The 8,143-nt window shown below is 42.5% G+C and overlaps 1 pseudogene; it reads right to left on the bottom strand.

The window, feature by feature from the left end:
- Positions 1–4,769: 4,769 nt before the first annotated feature.
- LOC138991327 (5S ribosomal RNA) lies at positions 4,770–4,878 on the bottom strand (annotated as a pseudogene).
- Positions 4,879–8,143: the final 3,265 nt, after the last annotated feature.

Below are 8,143 nucleotides of genomic sequence, written 5' to 3'. Positions count from 1 at the left end.
TAAGGAAATAGGAAGGCTACCAAGTTGCCTTTAGTAGCACATACATCTTAATCTGCTTCCCAGAATTAAAGATGGATTGAGTGAATTCATCCCTACTTGTATTTCAAGGAATCTTGATGAATCTAAGGACTTAATCTAGGGTCACGGAACCCGTCTATCAACCTAGGGGGCTCACCTTCTGGAGTCATATCGTTTTGCCTTTTCATACTTTCTTGGGGTTCTCCAAGCAAGGATACTGAAGTGGTTTGCCATGCCCATATCCAGTGGACCACATTAGTAAAAGCCATGGTTTTTCCAGTAGTCATGTACGGATGTGAGCGTTGGACCATAAAGAAGGCTGAGTGTCGAAGAATTGATGCTTTTGAACTGTGGTGCTGGAGAAGACTCTTGAGAGTCCCTTGGACTGCAAGGCGATCAAACTAATCAATCCTAAAGGAAATCAACCCGGAATACTCATTGGAAGGACTGAGGCTGAAGGTGAAGCTCCAATACTTTGGACACCTGATACGAAGAGCCAACTCATTGGAAAAGACCCTGATGCTGGGAAAGATTCAGGGCAGGAGGAGGATGAGAAGGGAAAGACAGAGGAGGAGATGGTTGGATGCCATCACCAACTCAATGGACATGAACTTGAACAAATTCCAGGAGACAGTAAAGGACAGGAAAGACTGGCATGGTGCAGTCCATGGGTTAGCAAAGAGTCAGACACGACTTAGAGACAGAACAACAACATGGAATACAGAACTCATTGGCTCACAGTGTAGTAAATATGCTCTTCTGGATTCAGTGCCTGTGTGTGTGCTTAGTCACTCCGTCGGGTCTGATTCTTTGTGAACCCATGGACTATAGCCCACCAGGCTCCTTTGTCCATGGAAATTCCCAGGCAAGAATACTTGAGTGGTGTGCCATTTCCTCCTCCAAAGGATCTCCCCCACCCTGGGATCTAGCCTGGGTCTTCTTCAGCTCCTGTACTGGCAGATGGATTCTTTACCACTGAGTCACCTTAGTGTAATTAGACACAGGAAATTACTAAGCTAACTAACTACAGAGAGATGCTATAACCAATGATTATATGAAACAGAATCTTCCAGAAAATCAGAACAATGCATGGCCGTATCTTAGGTGATCACGTAGTCAAGGATCTTAGGTTCCTAGGAGACTCTTACATATCTCCTTCTTCAAGGAAATGCATTTTCCTAGCTAGATGGTCTTCAGCATATGAATATCTCCATTGAGAGGGAAGTTATTGCTACTTAACAATCCACTGAAGTTTTTTAGACATTTAGAAACAGCTCCTTATGGTAGGCTACATGGTTTAGGAGCAAAAGCATAGAGTTTAGAAATGACTGAATTTAATTTAAACTTTATTGCTTCCTACTTCTCTCAGCTGTCAAATGAATTTAACCATGTATGGCTATTAAAATTATTTGTCATATTTATGAGAAGATAAGGAAGTCTTGTAACTTCCTCAAATGTAGGAGATAAATACTATTGTTATTTTCAGAAAAAGTAAAGAAACTAAAGTTCAGAGAGATTAAAAGAATTGCTCAGTGTCTCCCAGGTAGAGAGGCTGGGATTGTCCCTATTCAAATCCATCCTTCACACCCTCCCCTCCTCTTGGTTGCTATTTAGAAAGTGCTTGGAAAGTGCACGGAGGAAGTTCCCCACTTGGAGCAAGCCCTATTGTGATTTCTTCTTTGAAAGCAGTTGGCCTTTGTCCTACTCAGACCCCTTCACACATGCTTACTGTTAGGGCCAGGTGGGACATACAGGACGTTTCAGCATTTCCTCTTTAAGACCAGGTCCTTGTTAGCGGAAGTTCATGCCCCTGACTGCTATACAGCATGGCAGTTAGTCTCAGTGCTTTGGTGCTAAAAGCCTGAGTTCCAGTCCAAAGTCTCCTCCTCACGGAGGACGGCAACTTTGGAAAGTTACTTAAGCTCCCTTTTTTTTTTCTTCTGGTTTTAAGTGGGGATGGTTTATTTAATTCTCCATTTACAGTGTGGTTCTATAGTCTGGGTGATTGGAAACAATTGGAACAGAGTAAGCATTTGATAAATGCTGGTAATCTTTTCCATTTCCCTGCACCATGCGCAAAAAAGCAAGAGAGTTCCAGAGAAACATCTACTTCTGCTTTATTGACTATGCCAAAGCCTTTGACTGTGTGGATCACAATAAACTGTGGAAAGTTCTGAAAGAGATGGGAATACCAGACCACCTGACCTGCCTCCTGAGAAATCTGTATGCAGGTCAGGAAGCAACAGTTAGAATTGGACATGGAGCAACAGACTGGTTCCAAATTGGGAAAGGAGTACATCAAGGCTGTATATTGTCACCCTGCTTATTTAACTTATATGCAGAGTATATCATGAGATATTCTGGGCTGGAGGAAGCACAAGCTGGAATCAAGATTGCCAGGAGAATGCAGATGACACCACCTTATGGCAGAAAATGAAGAAGAACTAAAGAGCCTCTTGATGAAAGTGAAAGAGGAGAGTGAAAAAGTTGGCTTAAAACTCAACATTCAGAAAACTAAGATCATGGCATCTGGTCCCATCACTTCATGGCAAATAGATGGGGAAACAGTGGAAACAGAGACACACTTTAATTTTGGGGGGCTCCAAAATCACTGCAGATAATGACTGCAGCCATGAAATTAAAAGACGCTTGTTCCTTGGAAGAAAAGCTATGACCTACCTAGATAGCATATTAAAAAGCAGAGACATTATTTTGCCAACAAAGGTCCGTATAGTCAAATCTATGGTTTTCCCGGTAGTCATGTATGGATATGAGAGCTGTACTATAAACAAAGCTGAGCACCGAAGAATTAATGCTTTTGAACTGTGGTGTTGGAGAAAACTCTTGAGAGTCCCTGGGGCTGCAAGGAGATCCAACCAGTCCATCTAAAAGGAGATCAATCCTGAATATTCATTGGAAGGACTGATGTTGAAGCTGAAACTCCAATACTTTGGCCACCTGATGTGAAGAACTGACTCATTGGAAAAGACCCTGATGCTGGGAAAGGCTAAAGGCGGGAGTAGAAGGGGATGACAGAGGATGAGATGGTTGGATGGCATCACCGACTCGATGGACATGACTTTAAGCAAGGTCCGGGAGTTGGTGAGGGACAGGGAGGCCTGGCGTGCTGCAGTCCAAGGGGCCGCAAAGAGTCGGACACAACTGAGCGACTGAACTGAATGAACTGAGCTGATGCACAAAACAGGGAAGGGCATTGCGAGGCGGTGTCCAAATTGTAAAACAGGAAGATGTGCTGATAGGTGTTCTTCTTTATAATGAATGGCTCTTCTTGCTTCTATGTGACCTTATATAACAGTGCCCACTTGCCTGGTGCCAAGAAGGCTCAAGGCAATGAAGTTACAACTCATGAAAAGACAGTTTTGTCCCCAAACCCCTATAGAATCAAGCCCTGCTGGTTAGTGTATACTGTTTCCTGATCTCTGAGACTTAAATGAGCAGGGCTAAGAAATTTTCAGACACAGTGTAATTAATACATTAAACACACTTACGTACACTGACAGATTCACGGCCTTCGTGAATAATAATTTTCCCTAGAAGATGTGTGTTCCGACTGATACTGAAGACCCCAACGATGTCATCCTACACGCGACTGTGGTGATTTCAGCACATAGTCATTCATTAGCCACATTCGTTTTTAATATATTATATTCATATTTTCATGTTCCTCCAGAAAGATGAATGATTTCTCATTACAGCCTGGAACACATGTCTCTAATAACAGCTCTTGCTGTGCCATTTTTTTTTCTTTTTTATGTAAAGATACATGAGTTGTGGAGTAGCTTAGATACTCTGAGATTAAACTGATGAGGTCAGGCAAGCCTGACTGCTTTGTTTTCTAGAAGTCAAAACGACTGCAAATTTACAGGATGTAAGTAGTTCAGTTAGACATTGAGGCACCACTGAGGAGACGGATGTGTATTAAGTTCATGGATTAATGGAGAGGCAGCGCGTACGGCATCGCTGCAAGCACTGACTCTCCCAGCCGTAGGGTTTGGACAGTGCAGTTGTGGTTGCTGCGACGGGCTGTGGACCGACACAGATACAGCCAGCTCTGGGGCAGTTAATAAAATCTCTACTAGTGACTTTTGGGTTTTGTTTGCTTGTTGATGGTTTTCTGTATATAAAATTTAAAAAAAAAAGTCCATCAGTGCTTTCAGAGTAAGCTTGGCATCATGGAAAAAAAGTGATTTAAATGTGATTTGAAAGTGAAAAGTGAGGCTTTGAATTAATCGTTCAGATAGATGGTGATAATGTTGTGGCCAGCATTAGCTTTTCCTCTCATTCTTAGATTACTGATTGTAATAAACTTTTTTTTTTAAGGTTTCAGGCAGTTAGCCTTAAAAAATAAACACTCAAGACACGGGATAAGTTACTTTTCTAGCCAGTCTTTTCTTCCTTTCTCTTTCCTTACCTTGTTGCTGTGTTGTTGTCGCTCAGTCGTGTCCGACTCTTTGCGACCCCATGGACCGCAGCACGCCAGGCTTCCCTGTCCTTCACCAACTCCCGGAGTTCACTCAAACTCATGCTCATTGAGTTGGCGATGCCATTCAGCCATCTCATCCTCTGCCATCCCCTTCTCCTTCTGCCCTCAATCTTTCCCAGCATCAGGGTCTTTTCTAATGAGTCAGCTCTTTGCATCAGGTGGCCAAAGTATTGGAGCTTCAGCTTCAGCATTAGTCTTTCCAATGAATATTCAGGACTGATTTCCTTTAGGATGGACTGGTTGGATCTCCTTGCAGCCCCAGGGACTCTCCCATCCAAGTACTAACCAGGCCCGACCCTGCTTAGCTTCCGAGATCAGACGAGATCGGGCGCGTTCAGGGTGGTATGGCCGTAGCCCAGGGACTCTCAAGAGTCTCCAACACCACAGTTCAAAAGCATCAATTCTTTGGTGCTCAGCCTTCTTTATGGTCCAACTCTCACTTCCATACATGACTACTGGAAAAACCATAGCTCTGACTATATGGCCCTTTGTTGGCCAAGTAATGACTCTTCTTTTTAATATGCTGTCTAGGTTTGTCATAGCTTTAACTTTTATTTTCCTCCTCTTTCTTTATTCTGACTTTGATTTTTTCATCTTTATTCCCATTCCTTGTTTTGCCAAATATTTGCCACCCATTCCTCCTGTTACCAGGATAAAGGTATTCAGTCTCTTTGCAATTCCATGGACTATATAGCTTGCCAGGGCTTCTCTGTCCATGGAATTCTCCAGGCAAGAATATTGGAGTGGGTTGCCATTCCCTTCTCCAGGGGATCTTCCCAACCCAGGGACTGAACCTGGGTCTCCTGTGTCTGTTGAATTACAGGTGAATTCTTTACCCGCTGAGCCATCAGGGAAGCCTAGAATAAATCGCATTTTATTGGAAATAAAAAAATATCAACCTGATGACTAAAGGGCTTCCCAGGCGGCTCAGGGTGAAGAATCTGCCCGCCAGCACAGGAGACGCAGGAGATGCAGGTTTGATCCCTGTGTCACGAAGATGACTAGAGAGGTTTGATTCTATGTGTAACCTTAACATGAGAGACATCCCCAAGTTAATATAGTGAGGTCATCACCCACTAGAATCTCAAAATGTGACTGTAGTGGAGATAGAGTCCTTTAAGAGGTGATTATGTTTAAAATGAGGGATATTTTAGGGGAGACCCTCTCCAATATGACTGGTGTCCTTATAAGAAGAGATGAGGACTCAGACACAATGGGAAGAAAGGTCATGTGAAGATGGGAGGAGGAGGTGGACACCCACAAGCTCAGGAGACAGCCTCAGAAGAAGCCAGCGCTGCAGACACCTTGGTCTCAGATGTTTAGCCTCCAGACAGTGAGAAAATAGATTTCTGTTGTTTAAGCCACCGAGTCTTGTGTACTCTGTTAAGCAGCCCTACCAAACCAATACAGCTGGTTGAATCACATCTCCATTCCTTCACAAGATCCAGGACCGCAAGGATAAATGAATATCATTTTGTTATTCATTAGTCAACAAACAGTTACCAAGATACATCTCATGACAATAACCAAGACAGGAAGCCAGAGATTTCTACCCTCATGGAACTTACCAAAATATAGCATGCAAAAGTGCTTGGTAAATAAAATTGTTAAATGCATTTATCAGATTATTGGAAGTTTTTCTATTTTCAAAAGCAGTAATGGAAAGACTTGCCTTCACAGAGGAGTCAAATTCCAAAGCTCGAGATTTTTCATGTGTATTCATCTCCATGGTGATAGTTAACATTGAGTGAACAGTTTTACTATGTCCCAGGCACTATTTCAAGTGCTTTATTTGCAATAGTTTATTTTCATAATGACCCACATAGGTAGACGCTCATCTTTTCCTCATTATACAAATAGGAAAGCTGGGGCACAGGAATTTGAATAACTGGCCCAAGATCACATGGCTGAAAATAGAAGCAAGTGACAGATCAGTATGTGGAATTGAAAGCAAAATCACGACACAATGAAGTCAGCGTGTAATAGACTGGTTGGAAGTAACAGTTGGGAAGGTTTGACGGGGAGAAGTCCCGCAATGAGTCAGTCTCTGATCTTGGCCTCACGGTTGGCGTACGTCAAACACCAGAAACATGGTAAATGAAAAGAAGATGAGTCAATTGGAAAGAGGGGGAGATATATTCTGTCTGCTGATAATTTTCAAAATATGTCTGCAGAAGGGTTGATGCATAAAGAGGGTGAAAAAAGAGTCAGGAAAGAAAAAATGGGGCTGTAATCATCTAATCAGTAGAAAGTTTGGTCAGTGAGGTGTGCCCCCCCCCACCCCGTAAGAAATCTTGTTAATTGGGCTTTTTTTAATGTCAGGTGGCTGAAAGGAGACAGGAAAAACTATTTAATGGTGGTCTCTAATCCTGTCTTGTCTAGAGAACTTCTCTATAGAAATGCTTCATTTCTGATCAGCTCCAATTTTTACTTGGCTAATTAAAGGGCATTATAATTTATATGGATTAAATATATTTAGACTTTGTATCTATAAATAAAAGAATACTAAAGAGCCCTGTTAAGATTGTCTTCTGGAGTGCATGTGTAAAGTTTCTTCCTGTTTAGAAAACAAAACAAAGCAATAATAAACATCGAAAAGCAATTATTGGTTGGTTTTTAACATGTAGCAAAACTCATTCTTCTTTAGACCAATTTTGCTCTTGTTATATAACTAAATAATGTAAGTCTTGGAAGGTTATAAAGCTAAAGTGCCCTAAAGTGTTGTAATCTCTTAATTATTATAGGTGTGATACCAATGGTGGTCTTAAATGTGGAAATACTTAAATGTGGAAAACCACTGCGTTACGCATGTAAAGCAAATCATACATTTTCCCATCTGCAGAAGTGTTAGCCTTCCTATGGCAGCTGGTTTGTTATTGCTATGTAACAAGCCAAGTTCATGTGCATCTACAAAACTTACAAAAGCTGTGAAACTCTGAGTTTTAAAAACTGTGGCCATAATGCAAATATGAAAAGAACAGGTAAGAGTGAACAGAATGAGGTGCGGGCATGGCAGTGGGGCTGAAGAGCTAAGGACAATCCCATGAGCAGGATGTTATCATTCTCCACTCTGATCAGCGCATAACTAAGCCAGCATTGGGAAGATCGCTGTAAAGGACAGGGAATCCTCTGTCTTCGCTCTGTGTAAAGAAAGTCAACCAGTAATGGCGGTTGCACATCTTTTACCTAGGAGGTTGGCAGTCAAGTATCCTTACTTTCCTGTAGGATCACTACATTCCGTCGAGTTTTCATAAAAATGTGCCTGTAGTTGATTGCATTCATTGCTTGCTTCTCTCCTTGTAAGATGGGCGTCCTTCTTTCTCCCCTGAATTCAGACTCAGCTGTGTACTCTGCTTTGGCCAGTAAGACCAGAGTGGAAGGGAAATGTGATGCTGCTCAGGAGCAATTTTAAGGGCCTTCATGTGGTTTCATCATCATTCGTTGCTTTTGACTTAAGGGTGGCACATCCTGGGACTTCCTAGGAGGTCCAGTGGTGAAGAATCCGCCTTGTAATGCAGCGGGGGTGGGTTTGATTCCTGGTTGGGAAACTGAGATCCTCCCTGCCACAGAGCAACCAAGCCCGTAAGCCTGCAGCCTGCAACAGGAGTCCGTGAGCTGCAA

The sequence above is a fragment of the Bos mutus genome, chromosome 16, assembly GCF_027580195.1.
Source record: "Bos mutus isolate GX-2022 chromosome 16, NWIPB_WYAK_1.1, whole genome shotgun sequence".
Taxonomy (NCBI): domain Eukaryota; kingdom Metazoa; phylum Chordata; class Mammalia; order Artiodactyla; family Bovidae; genus Bos; species Bos mutus.
The sequence above is the reverse complement of the archived record's forward strand: the minus strand, read 5'-3'. Positions and strand labels throughout refer to the sequence as shown.